The following is a 12,980-nucleotide window of genomic DNA, read 5'->3' on the forward strand; positions in this document are numbered from 1 at the left end:
ATATGATTTCAATTTTCTTAAATTTACTGTGGCTTGATTTGTGACCCAAGATGTGATCTATCCTGGAGAATGTTCCGTGCGCACTTGAGAAGAAAGTGTACTCTGCTGTTTTTGGATGGAATGTCCGATAAATATCGATATAAATCTATCTGGTGTATTGTGTCATTTAAAGCTTCTGTTTCCTTAATTTTTTCATTTTGGATGATCTGTCCATTGGTGTAAGCGAGGTGTTAAAAGTCCCCCACTATTATTGTATTACTGTCAATTTCCTCTTTTATAGCTGTTAGCAGTTGCCTTATGTATTGAGGTGCTTCTATGTTGGGTGCATATATATTTATAATTGTTATATCTTCTTCTTGGGTTAATCCGTTGATCATTATGTAGTCTCCTTCCTTGTCTCTTGTAACATTCTTTATGTTAAAGTCTGTTTTATCTGATATCAGTATTGCTCCTCCAGCTTTCTTTTGATTTCCAATTGCAATGGATATCTTTTTCCATCCCCTCACTTTCAGTCTGTATGTATCCCTAGGTATGAAGTGGGTCTCTTGTAGACTGCATATATATGGGTCTTTTTTTTGTATCCATTCAGCCAGTCTGTGTCTTTTGGTTGGAGCATTTAATCCATTCACGTTTAAGGTAATTATCGATATGCATGTTCCTATGACCATTTTCTTAATTGTTTTGGGTTTCTTTTTGTAGGTCCTTTCCTTCTCTTTTGTTTCCTACTTAGAGAAATTGCTTTAGCATTTGTTGTAGAGCTGGTTTGGTGGTGCTGAATTCTCTTAGCTTTTGCTTGTCTGTAAATCTTTTGATTTCTCCATCGAATCTGAGTGAGATCCTTGCCGGGTTGAGTAATCTTGGTTGTAGGTTATTTCCTTTCATCACTTTAAGTATTTCATGCCACGCCCTTCTGGCTTGTAGAGTTTCTGCTGAGCAATCAGCTCTTGAAACCTTATGGGAGTTCCCTTGTATGTTATTTGTCATTTTTCCCTTGCTGCTTTCAATAATTTTACTCTTTTGTCTTTAATTTTTGCCAATTTGATTATTATGTGTCTCGATGTGTTTCTCCTTGGGTTTATCCTGTATGGGACTCGCCTGCGCTTCCTGGACATGAGTGGCTATTTCCTTTCCCACGTTAGGAATGTTTTCGACTATAATCTGTTCAAATATTTTCTCTGGTCCTTTCTCTCTTCTCCTTCTGGGACCCCTATAATGCGAATGCTTGTTGCGTTTAATGTTTGTCCCAGATGTATCTTAGGGTGTCTTCATTTATTTTCATTCTTTTTTCTTTATTTTGTTCAAGCAGCAGTGAATTCCACCATTCTGTCTTCCATGTCACTTATCCATATTCTGCCTCAGTTATTCTGCTATTGATTCCTTCTGGTGTAATTTTTCATTTCAGTTATTGTATTGCTCATCTCTGTTTGTTTGTTCTTTAATTCTTCTAGGTCTTTGTTAAACATTTTTTTGCATCTTCTCGATCTTTGCCTCCATCTCTTTTCCCGAGGGTCTGGATCATCTTCACTGTCATTATTCTGAATTCCTTTTTTGGAATGTGCCTGTCTCCAGTTCATTTAGTTGTTTTTCTGGGGTTTTATCTTCTCCCTTCTTCTCTGGTACATAGCCCTCTGCCTTTTCATCTTGTCTGTCTTTCTGTAAATGTGGTCTTTGTTCCACAGGCTTGTAGTTCTTCTTGCTTCTGCTCCCGGTAATTCTATTTTTAATTTCTTGGTTTCCTTGTGTTTTGCCAGGATCAAGGAAAGGAAGGACTGGGTCCATCTTGTGCTCCTTCTTGGCCTTTTTCGGTATCAGGGGTCAGGCCCTTTTCTAGGGTTGATCTGACCTTGCCTGGGAATCACAGGTCTCTGCATTTATTGTGTCTCCCTGGAATCTACACTTTATGATACTCACCCCTCAGTTCTAGTCTCAAGTGCTTAACCAATGTAAGACAGAGACAATCTTGCAGGTTTCTCTCCTGTAGGACTTTGCACAGAACCCAAGAGTTTATCTGGTCCTGCTAGCTTGTAGGGCTGAGCAGCTATCAGCGCAGGAAAGGGAGATAGATTGAAGTTGGTAGTGTGGGGAGAAGAGAGGTATAATCAAGCCACATTTTCCAGAATCACCTGCTAGTTTCCTCTTCTCTATGATAGCTGTGCAAACATTCATTGGGGTTTGGAGGGTTTAGCTGTGTCCTAAAACACAGACTTAATTTTTCTTCATGTCTGCCTAGTAATTTTCATTTAAATTAAGGAGTTTTACACATCAGAATTGGTATTTTACCTGTTGAGACATAAAATGCCTAAACAAAGATAGTAATTTTTTATCTGAAACTAAGCTTAGGCAATTTAAGTAGCGAAAATTGTTATAAATTAAACCAACTGTCAAGTAGAGCCTCATTTTAGTTTTCCTGGTGATTTAGTTTAGGTTTCTTAGGGAAGCCCCCAATCTGTAGTGTTTCTAAAACATAATATTCATGTATACTGAATACATAATACATGAATACCAATAGTGTTAATAGTAAAAAAGTCTCATTCTAGTAAAAGCAAACCATGTGTGTATATGTGTGTATAAGCAATAGCGGTTTTAAAAGGTCACTTAGAATATTCTCTCACTTAGTAAGTAAACAACATTGTTTTGTATAGAACTAAGCTGAGGCTAAAGGAAGAGCGCTTTGATTTTTTTTTTATCCCTTGTGACCTTTAATGACCTTTGGATGCAGACTATAGATAAAGAATATTCTGAAGGTGAAAGAGAAACATTCCTTAGGGGTATTTTTCAGGTAGTTTTTGTTAAGTGTTTTAACATCACTGAATTCTCAGATCTTACATATTTTTATGGACACAGAAAACATACTCTAAATGCAGGTGTATTCCTTTAACTGCAAGTATTTATTTAACAAATTTCCTCTCAAGTCTTCTGGTGTCAGACACAGTATGACAGTAGTTAAGGATCTGTCATCGTTTCCCATTAAAAACCCTTATGTTTAGGCTTTGCTTCCTTGACTGTTTCAAATTACATCTAGCTGAGACTTGCCAAAGAAGTTGTCAGCTTAGATATGACTTCGATTTTGAAAAACTGTTGAAAATAGGAAAGCCCATTTATAGTGACAGAAAAAAAGAGAATTTGGCTGGCATCAAATGTCTTTTCTTGCTGAAATATACTTGTTCCATGAAGTTTTCCAAACAATTGCAGTATGGTATTAGTACATTTTGACACTTTAAAAATAAGCATGCTTTAAAATGGGATAGATAATTAACTGGAAAAATATATGTCTCAGTGTATATAGAAAGGTTTCCTGGCTTCATTTTATCACAAGTGTCCAATATGTCACTATGATAGGATTGAAATGGCAAGATTCTATTTATACAGAATATGTAATCAGGAACATCTCCAGAAACATCTACCACAAAAAGAACATTTGCATAAGAATATGCATTTTCATCTCTTTGGTATAGTCAGGGAATTAGGTTTAAAACTATAGTTTTTTTTGTATAATGCTTATATTCAGCATAAAGTAAAACTCAATAGGTTAATCAGTAATTAGATCTCTCAAGAAAAGACTTTTCTGAATTGTCAAACTCTAACAGAATCACCCAGAATGCAGTTCAGAGAGATAAAGAGATGGGAAAATAGAAGAGAAATTAAGAGGCGTGGAGGAAAGAATTAAAAGCTCCAACATTTATCTAATAAGAGTTCTAAGAGAGATTAGAGAGAATGGGGCAGGGTTAATATTCTAAGAGATTATGGCCACAATTTTTTTTTTCAGAATTGAAGAAAGACATGATTCCTCAAATATAGCAAGCAACACTAAGTTGCAAGCAAGATTTGAAAAACAAATCCATACCTAGAAAATCTAAAAAGTACCAGAAAAAAGAAGTGAGGGTCTTATTCTTTTCTAGGTAGAAAATTTTACTGATGACAGGCTTCTCACAGCAAAAAGTAGATGCCAGATATCAATTAAATAATTTTTGCAAAGTCCTGTGGGGAAGCAAGCTGGGATTTCATTCCCAGCTAAAATATTGGTCAGGAAAGAGTGTAAAATGTAGATATACAAAGACTGAAAGTTTATTGTTCCGTTTATTGTTTATAGAGTTTATTATTCATTGATTATTCTTTCTGCTGAAAGGCCAACTGGTATATTTACTTCAGTAAGAAGCAAAAAGGAAAAAGTGGGAGGCAAATAAAAGAGGAAAGTATGTTGTTACATGCAAATTAGTGTTGACTGTTTCCTCTCCTTCCCCTTTCCCCTGCCCATGCCCTTCAAGCCTTCAGTAGTACAGTGAGGAGAGAGGCTGTTTGAGTTAAAGCCATACTAAGGTCCTCTTCTTTTTGGTGGCATCAAGACTTTTTTATGGAGATACAATTTACATATAACATTATATTAGTTTCAGGTGTACCACACAATGATTTGATACATGTATATATTGTGAAATGATCACCACATTAAGTCTAGTTAGTCCATCACCACAGAAAGTTACAAATAATTGTTTTCTTGTGATGAGAACTTTTAAGATCTAGTCTCTTAGCAACTTTCAAATGTACAATGCAGCATTATCAACTACAGTCACCAAGCTGTATGTTACCTCTGGGATTTTGATTAAAAAGAGCATTTGCTGAAAACACATATTAAAAGTTTGAAAGCCACCACAGAACAAATACAAATAGAATTAGGAAGTGGAGCTAAACCAACCTCTGAACTTTGTGATAATTCCACTTAAAGAATGCACATTTTAGGGCTTCCCTGGTGGCGCAGTGGTTGAGAGTCCACCTGCCGATGCAGGGGACACGGGTTCATGCCCCGGTCCGGGAAGATCCCACATGCCGCAGAGCGGCTGGGCCTATGAGCCATGGCCGCTGAACCTGCATGTCCGGAGCCTGTGCTCCGCAAAAGGTGAGGCCACAACAGTGAGAGGCCCGAGTACAGCAAAAAAAAAAAAAAAAAAAAAAAGGTGCACTTGTTAGTCTTTACCTCCATGTCCTGGTCAAGGTGAAGTCTGGTTTCTCTCCAGTTCTCTCATTAAAACAGAAGCTCAACTGATTGGTTCTTTCTTTTTAACCCACCCTGTTTCCATGCAAAAGACACTAGTGTCCTTCTGGAAAAGTTAAGAATATAGACACTCCCTAAGCTATCTGTAGATGCTGTGGGTTAGGAAGGTATTTTGTTAAACTTCATTTAACTGAAGGGATATAGGGTTGTTTGGGAGAAGGGAAAGGAAATGCTCAAAAAATGAAGTATCTCTAAAATGACAGCTGTGATACCTACTGTTTACTGAGTATCTGCATATGCCAAGCACATTACATTAACTTTTTTAACTCTAAAAATGACCTTACACTTTTGATATCATCAATCCTGTTTTAAAGATGTGACAATGGAACAGCTTGTAAAAGAGACCCTGAATTTGAGGGCAGGCACCTCTGGTTCTACCTCTTTATTCTCTCTGTTCTGTAATGTTGTATCTTCAATAATATTCTCACCTATGAGGATCTTGTTCTAATGCTTGATATATCTATATCTTTTGAAACTGGGGGAGAAATCAGTGTACAAAGCAGGATACACAGTTTTGCATTCTTCAATAGTGTTTTTTCACTTTTAGTTTTTAACACACTGTGATGTGTAAAATGAAAAAAATATAAAATAGGGCTTGTCCACAGTGGGCTAAATCTTTAATTCTCTTAAGAACATTAGTGGATTTTTAAAAGGCATTCTATACTAATGTTTGGTATGTGCGTAATTTTATTTTTTTGTTGGGGGGATGGTTGGTGATTAGTATGTTCTCTAGAAGAGATAGAACTTGTGATTTTTTTTTTTTTTTTTTTGCTGCAAAAAGCTTTATTGTTTCCATTTGGTCCAAGGCTTGGGAGAGAGCTCCAGGGCGGTTAAAAAGCTGCCTAGTGGCTGCAGAGTGGGGCTTCAGGAAAAGCTCTGACGCCAGAGGGGCTCCTCAGAGGCCGCTGGACTTCAGAGACTCCTGTTCGTGCTCGAGGGTGAGCCTTTCAAAGAGATAATCGCCCAGCCCAGCCTGCGGAGCAGCCAGCCTGCGGCGGTTGGTCAGGTGGTCGCCCATCTTCTTGATGAGTTTCACCTGCTCCTCCAGGAAGCGGCTCTCCCTGTAGTCGTAGAGGTGGGAGTCTGCGCGGGCAGAACCCAGGGCGTACAGATCCGATAGAGCCTGGTTCAGGTTCTTCTCCCTGAGAATGGCGGCTTCCACAGCGTCCTGCGTTTCACCCCACTTATCTTGAGAAGGCTTCCGCACATCTTGGAAAAGGGCGTGGCTCCAGCACCGGTTTTGCATTTTCAAGAGACGCTGGGCGCCCTCGCGCTTTTACTCGGCCAATTCCTGAAGAAAGTGTCCCATGACGTGCAGAGCTGCATCATCGGGGTCGAAATAGGAGCCCAGAGAGAGGTAAGTGCCCGACCCGCAGATGCATGTTGAACAGGCAGTGGACGGCGGCCTCCACCTCGGTAGAATAATTCCGACGAATCTGGGAGCTCATGGTTGATTGGTAGTAAGGAGCTAAGCACAAAAAATGGTGTTGGCTGGTCCTGGAGGCCGAGGATAGCTGAGTGGCTGATTCCAAAGGTTGTGACTGGAAAAAAGGTTGGAGGGTGGTCAGAGGCTGGAGCAAGGAAGGTCCCTGGGTCTGTTCATTCCAAACACTGTTGAAGCAAAAGACAGATATGCAGGACAGCTGAGCGCACTGCCTAAAGTGATTTTTTAAAAAAGAATCACATTATGGTAAACCAAATTATAAATAGGCAATAATTTATTAAAGTCTAAATGAAAAGTTTTCTCTGTTAAAGAGAGTACTGTTAGGTGGCATCCTGCTCTCTGAATGCTCGGGGCTAGAAGGTGCTTTTTGATAGTGTGTCCTCACCTCTGAGCCCTAACCAACATAGAGATGGAAAAAATCATTTGGCTATATTAATGTTCCTCAAGCTGCTGTTGAGAAAACTACATGAAATTGGAGAAAACTTTGTCCATGTGAATTCGACCCTACCTAAGAAAACAGCTTCAGGGCCTTTAAGATGCAAAAGCCTTATTCTGATTGCCAGAGCACATGTGAATTGTTCAATCTCTTCCTCAGAATTTGGCTTCCCATGTAGATTTCACGACAGGGAAGAATCTACTGAGCAACATTCCGGCTGTTACATTAGCCTCTTATGAATTTGTATGATGTTCTTTTGTTTTTGAGAAACTGATCTCTGCCTAGGATATTCACAGAATCCAATTTCTGAGCCTCTAGAACTGAAGCCCCATTTCTGGATTAAGATGCTCTCTTCTGAGGCCTCTAGGCCTCTACCTAGTGATGACCGTCTCTGGACACACCCCTTCAATCTACACAATTCTTCTGGCTCATCTGTGTTTTATTGTTGTTATTTTGTTTGTTCTGTGTGTGTTTACATTTATCCAGTATCGAGATTGTTATTTTCAGCCTCACTTTCTCTGATTTGCGGGGGTGGGGGGGGGATTTCCTGAAGCAGTACTTGTGGATAAGTTAAAAAGAATACGATGTTCACTGGAAACAAAGAAAAACTTCCATGGTAAACCTAAAAGGAAACAAATTCATTTCGCGGGTATAACATGGACCTAAACTCTACAGTTCAACTGCATGGGATAGCACAAATTTCTCATCCTTGTGTGGCTGGCATATGTGTGTTGCTTTTGCTTTCAGAGAGCTGGAGGCTGTGAATTTACTTTAAAGTTTGATCCTCGAAGGTATCTCTTTTAGAATATTGAGTTATAAAAATTTAGGATCTAAACTGGGTTTATGTGTGCAAAAAAGGTAAACTTTCTCTTGATCAAGCACTAGGCCATTGGAACTGACTGATAATGGATTAGAAAAATAATGTAACAGTCATGCAGCATTTATTTTGGAAATAGCATGGTGTGAAAAAACAATTGAGAACCACATAAAATGAGCACTGAAATGTTGACCTATGACTTTTGCATGTCTTTTGGTGTGAAAGAATTCACCATCAAATCTAAATCAACACACAAAGAATAAGCAAGATCTAGGAGTCAGAGGACATAGAAAGTCAGACGAAATGGTGTGATTTGAGTGTCTAAGGGTGAAAGATGGGTTACATTGACTGTGTTCAGGAAATCTCTATCTTTTTTTGGGGGGTATGGTGCTTTCTAGGGGTCCATTTTTAACCCCATTGCATCATGGGTATACTCACATAATACAAATAATGAAAGGTGGTTACCTCACTAGAGTGACAGAGCTCCCTACATGAAGAGCCAAAGATCAAGAAGAAGCAAGGCCTCAGATATGAATTCTTGTTCTCTTTTTGGCTTTCCATCTTATATCTCCTTTCTGGATCTCACAGATCAGTGATTTCATGGTCCTGCATCTCACACCGGTGTTGTTCACCTGAGCCTCTCTTTCCTCAGCTAAACGTGGGGGTAATGACATCTACCTCTAGTCTCATGAGGGTCAAATGGTTCAATATATACATGACATTTAGAGTAGCTCCTGGCAGGTAGAAAGCATTCAAAAGTTCCTCCACCACCTCCTGTTCACATCACCTTCTTATCAAATCACACTTCCTTTGGAGAAGAAGGAAACTGAGTTTCTTTCTTTAGTCTGGAAAACAGGCTGAGTTAACTTGTTATATTTCTTCTGTTCAAATATCCTGAATACTAGTTTGCTAGGAGATGCAATAACAAAATACCACAGACCCGGAGGCTTAAACAACAGAAATTAATTTTCTCACAGTTCTGGAGGCTGGTATTCCTGAGATCAAGGTGTTGGTAGGTTTGGTTTCTCCTGAGGCCTCGCTCCGTAGCTTGCAGATGGCTACCTTCTCGCTGTGTCTTTGCACGACCTTTTCTTGGTGCACGCCCATCCCTGGTGTCTCTTCCTCTTTGTATAAGGACACCAGTTCTATTGGATTAGGACCCCACATTTATGACCTCATTTAACCGTAATTACTTCTTTAAAGGTCCTATCCGGAAATATAGTTGCACTGGGCATTAGGGCTTCAACGTATGAATTTTAGGGGATACAGTTCAGTCCATAACACCCTATAAGACATTTTAAGGCTTGCATTTAGGTGAACACTTGGGCCACAGTTACCAAGCCTGGCTCTCAACCTTCTTGATGATGTTCATAGGTGTTTTGGTCTCAATAGGGGTAAATACATTGCTCTGAACATTGGGATTTAGCTCTGTTCAGTGACCCCCACTACACCTGCTCCTGAATATTCCTGTGTTGAAAGGAGCTTCACTTTCTTGATCATGAAGTAAAAGGTAGGCAGTACCATCAGGGTGCCAGACTGAGTGCCAGAGTGTAATCAGACCCCCATCCAGGGCCTGGAGGAGTCAGGGGTATTTACCATCCTACAGTGGAGATTCACTTTAGGAACAAGACAAAGTAAGCAATTTGAGTGGGCATTCATTGAGTTCCAGGTCCTTTCTGTGACTCCCACTGTAGCTGTGTATTTGGCAAGTTAGAAGGTCAATTTATTTACTTTTGCCACGGAACCTATTGGTAGGTGGAGCTAGATGTTTGCATGGAAATGGGTAAGCCAGTTCGCTTAAATAGTACATGGGTTCACAGGGTACATAACTGAGTTCAAAGTTACGGTTTGCCAGTTAGGCGTAAACTGAGGGAACCCTGACCGAGGCTACTCAGTGTATAAAGAAGAGAGACTGATAAGATGGCTTCCACCCCACACTAGGTCATCAGCAGAAAATGATGCTTTTGTGTCTGAAGCAGGGGGTGCAGGACTTCTCTGAGCACATCCCTCAGGTGGCAGGTTGGGATTTGGAGACTGGCCACATGAGGGAGTCTGAAGAGTCGTGTCCTGAGGTGCTGGGCCACATTAAGTCTGGAGTACCACTGGCTGAGGTAGCCCCAAGTGGAGTGTTGTCATTCCTTCATTTTGCAGGCCTCTGGGACAACCCTGTTTCTTCAGATACCAGTCTCTTTGCTGTGTAAATCTCTTGGGTGTCCCAGCGTGAACTGCCACGCCAGGCCTCAATTGGAATGTGGTGCCCATTCAGAAGCAGCAGCTTGTCTTGGGTGGTGGAGGGCAGTGCCTGAGGTTTGGAGTTAGCCGGGAGGTGAGAGATAAGACCGACCCAATGAACACCAGTCAACCAAGAGAACTCCTTGGACATTTTAGGGGAAAGGGCATTCTGTAATCTAGGCACGTGGGATTGCGGGTTGACTGTGGAGATACGATATGCGCTGGGACACTCTGATGTGACTACTCAAATCAGAAGTGCTACCTTTCATGGAGAGGTGGGTACACATGCTGAATCAGAAGTGTGCCTGGCCTGATCTCTCCACTGCTTTCAGGGGTCTTTCGAAATCATAATTCTGATCATGTAATTCCAAATCTTTCAACAGTTCCCAGTTACTGTACTCAGGGATGAAATTTTCATGCCCTTGCCCGGAATGCAAGCCCTCACATAATGTGTCCCTTGGCCACCTTCTGTGCAGCCTCACTTCTTTTCATTACTGGCTCCTTTTACATCTTGCCAAAAGTGCCTCTGTACCTTTACCCGTGCTCTTGCGGCAGGGGAAGCTGTCCCACCCTCCTAACCAAGTTCCTACTCATCCCACATGACCTAAGTCAATGATCTTCTGGAGTCACCTCTCAACCACTCAGAGGATTAATCATTCCCAGCTTTGTTTAAGTATTTCACATTTCAATTATAATATTTATCCTAATTTTGTCATTATCATTTTGCATCCTAGTTTTTACTAAAGCTGGCTTCCACAAGCTTCAGGTTCCACCAAATCTGGATCCACCCCAGGACATAAAAACTAGGCCTGGGATTCAATCATAAGGGTTGCAGAGCTACAAAGGAGACTGAATGTTCATCCTTTATGTGTCTTCTAAGCTAGATGAAGTCAGGGCCCTGCTTGGGAAGTAGTGAGTATCATGTAGATTTTAATTTTCTTTACACCTCTTCTAAAATGTTAGATCCTTAAAAACAAAAACGATCATTTCATTTTCCAGTTCCTCCTGTCAAGCAAAGAGCATGGCACTTTGTAAACCCTTAGTAATGATTTGCAGACTAAGTGAACTTTGCACTAGGTGTATGAAGCATAATATAAAACTATGAGACATTTAGAGCAGAGCTGTCCAGTTGGAATATGTGAGCAGCCTGTTTAGTTTAAACTTTTTTAGAAGCCTTAAAAAAACTAGAAAGATGCAGGTGAAATTAATTTTAATAATCTATTTTATTTAACTCAAGATATCCAAACTCTTATTTCAACAAGTAATCTATATAAAGTGATTAATGAGACAGTTTACCTTCTTTCTTCATGCTAAATCTTTGCAATCTGTTGTGTATTTTACACTTCAGGCACATGTCAGCTTGGACTAGCTTAATTTCAAGTGCTCAACAATCACATGTGACTTGTGGCTATCACATTGGACAGTATAGATGTATGGTTTTAAAAATAGTGACAGGAAGAAGAAAATGCTTTTGATCTAGCAATTTAATGATGGTTGCATCTGTGACTTCTAAATTCTAATAATATTTTCTGCCTCCTAAAATCACATTAATTTTGTGTCAAAATGTCTTCCTCACCAAAACCTTATAGTAGATTGAGAGTAAAAACCCACAGGTATCAGTCTTTAAATGTAAATGTGGGTCATAGTATTTTTAAAGCTGCCATAGAAGAAATGCAGCCTCCCGGGGTCAGGTGTTTTTAACATGCAAATAGCATCTTGAAGTCCTGAAAGAGATAGAGTTCTCATTTATGAAGCGTTATAGTAACTCCAAGACCCTTCATTTCACAGCAGAATTTCCTGAGCTCATTGTGTGAAAAGAGTGCATTGTCTAGTACATTCTGTCTTGGGAAGCTCACCTGCTGCAACTCCAGTAGATGTGAAAGCTATATGTTTACATGAGAAAAACTTTCATTAGACATTCCTGGTGGTAAATTTTGTAGTCTGGGAGCCTTGTGTAAATCCCTGGTGTGGCTTTGCTGACTTCCTAGTCAAACTCCGTTCAGTGTGTCACTGCACGCAGCAAGTTAAATTTTGATGAGCTTGGGAAAGTAACTGGGCTGTAAATGTTACCCATTACTCAGAGAATTGTAAATGTCCGGAAATGAAACCAAATGATGTAAAATCCAATTGATATTTTCGGAGCAAGCAGAACCATAAAGATATAGAGCAGTCAGGGGCCTACATCCAACTCCTAATATTTCACATTAAAAACCCCAAGGCCTGGGGCTTCCCTGGTGGCACAGTGGTTAAGAATCCGCCTGCCAATGCAGGGGACACGGGTTCGAGCCCTGGTCCGGGAAGATCCCACATGCCGCAGAGCAACTAAGCTCGTGTGCCACAACTACTGAGCCTGTGCTCTAGAGCCTGCGAGCCACAACTACTGAGCCTGTGCACCACAACTGCTGAAGCCCGCGTACCTAGAGCCTGTGCTCCGCAACAAGTGAAGCCACTGCAATGAGAAACCTGCGCACCGCAAGGAAGAGTAGCCCCCCGCTCGCCTCAACTAGGGAAAGCCCGCGCGCAGCAATGAAGACCCAGTGCAGCCAAAAATAAATAAATGAATAAATTTATATAAAAAGAAAAAAACCCAAGGCCCTGAGGGGTTTGAGTGGCTCAACCAAGGTCAGACGAGTAATTTCGGCGACAACTGGGATTAGGACCCATTTCTACCGACTCCTTAGCTCAGTGTTCCTTCCTCTCCGTCATGTGTCCCTGCACCTCCTCCTTTCTGCAGCTTTGGTCATTTGACTGAATTTTGTTATCTCAGGAAGGAGAAGGAGAAGCAGAAAAGCCGAAAACTGTCAGCACTTGGTCCTTGCATTATTAGGTAGCGTATGATAATTGTTCCCATTTCCCACCACAGCAGGATAGAAACATAACATAGGTAAATGTCAGTTTTGGGGGAAATACTAATTTTCTGAGCTGGAAGCTGATGGAAGTAAAATGGGAAAAAAAAAAAAAAACAATTGGGTCAGACAACAGGCTAAAGGGATCTGGAACAGGA

The 12,980-nt window shown here is 40.6% G+C and overlaps 1 pseudogene; it reads right to left on the bottom strand.

Moving 5' to 3' along the window:
- Positions 1–5,942: 5,942 nt before the first annotated feature.
- LOC116754990 lies at positions 5,943–6,495 on the bottom strand (annotated as a pseudogene).
- Positions 6,496–12,980: the final 6,485 nt, after the last annotated feature.

This window comes from Phocoena sinus, chromosome 6 (genome assembly GCF_008692025.1).
Source record: "Phocoena sinus isolate mPhoSin1 chromosome 6, mPhoSin1.pri, whole genome shotgun sequence".
NCBI lineage: Eukaryota > Metazoa > Chordata > Mammalia > Artiodactyla > Phocoenidae > Phocoena > Phocoena sinus.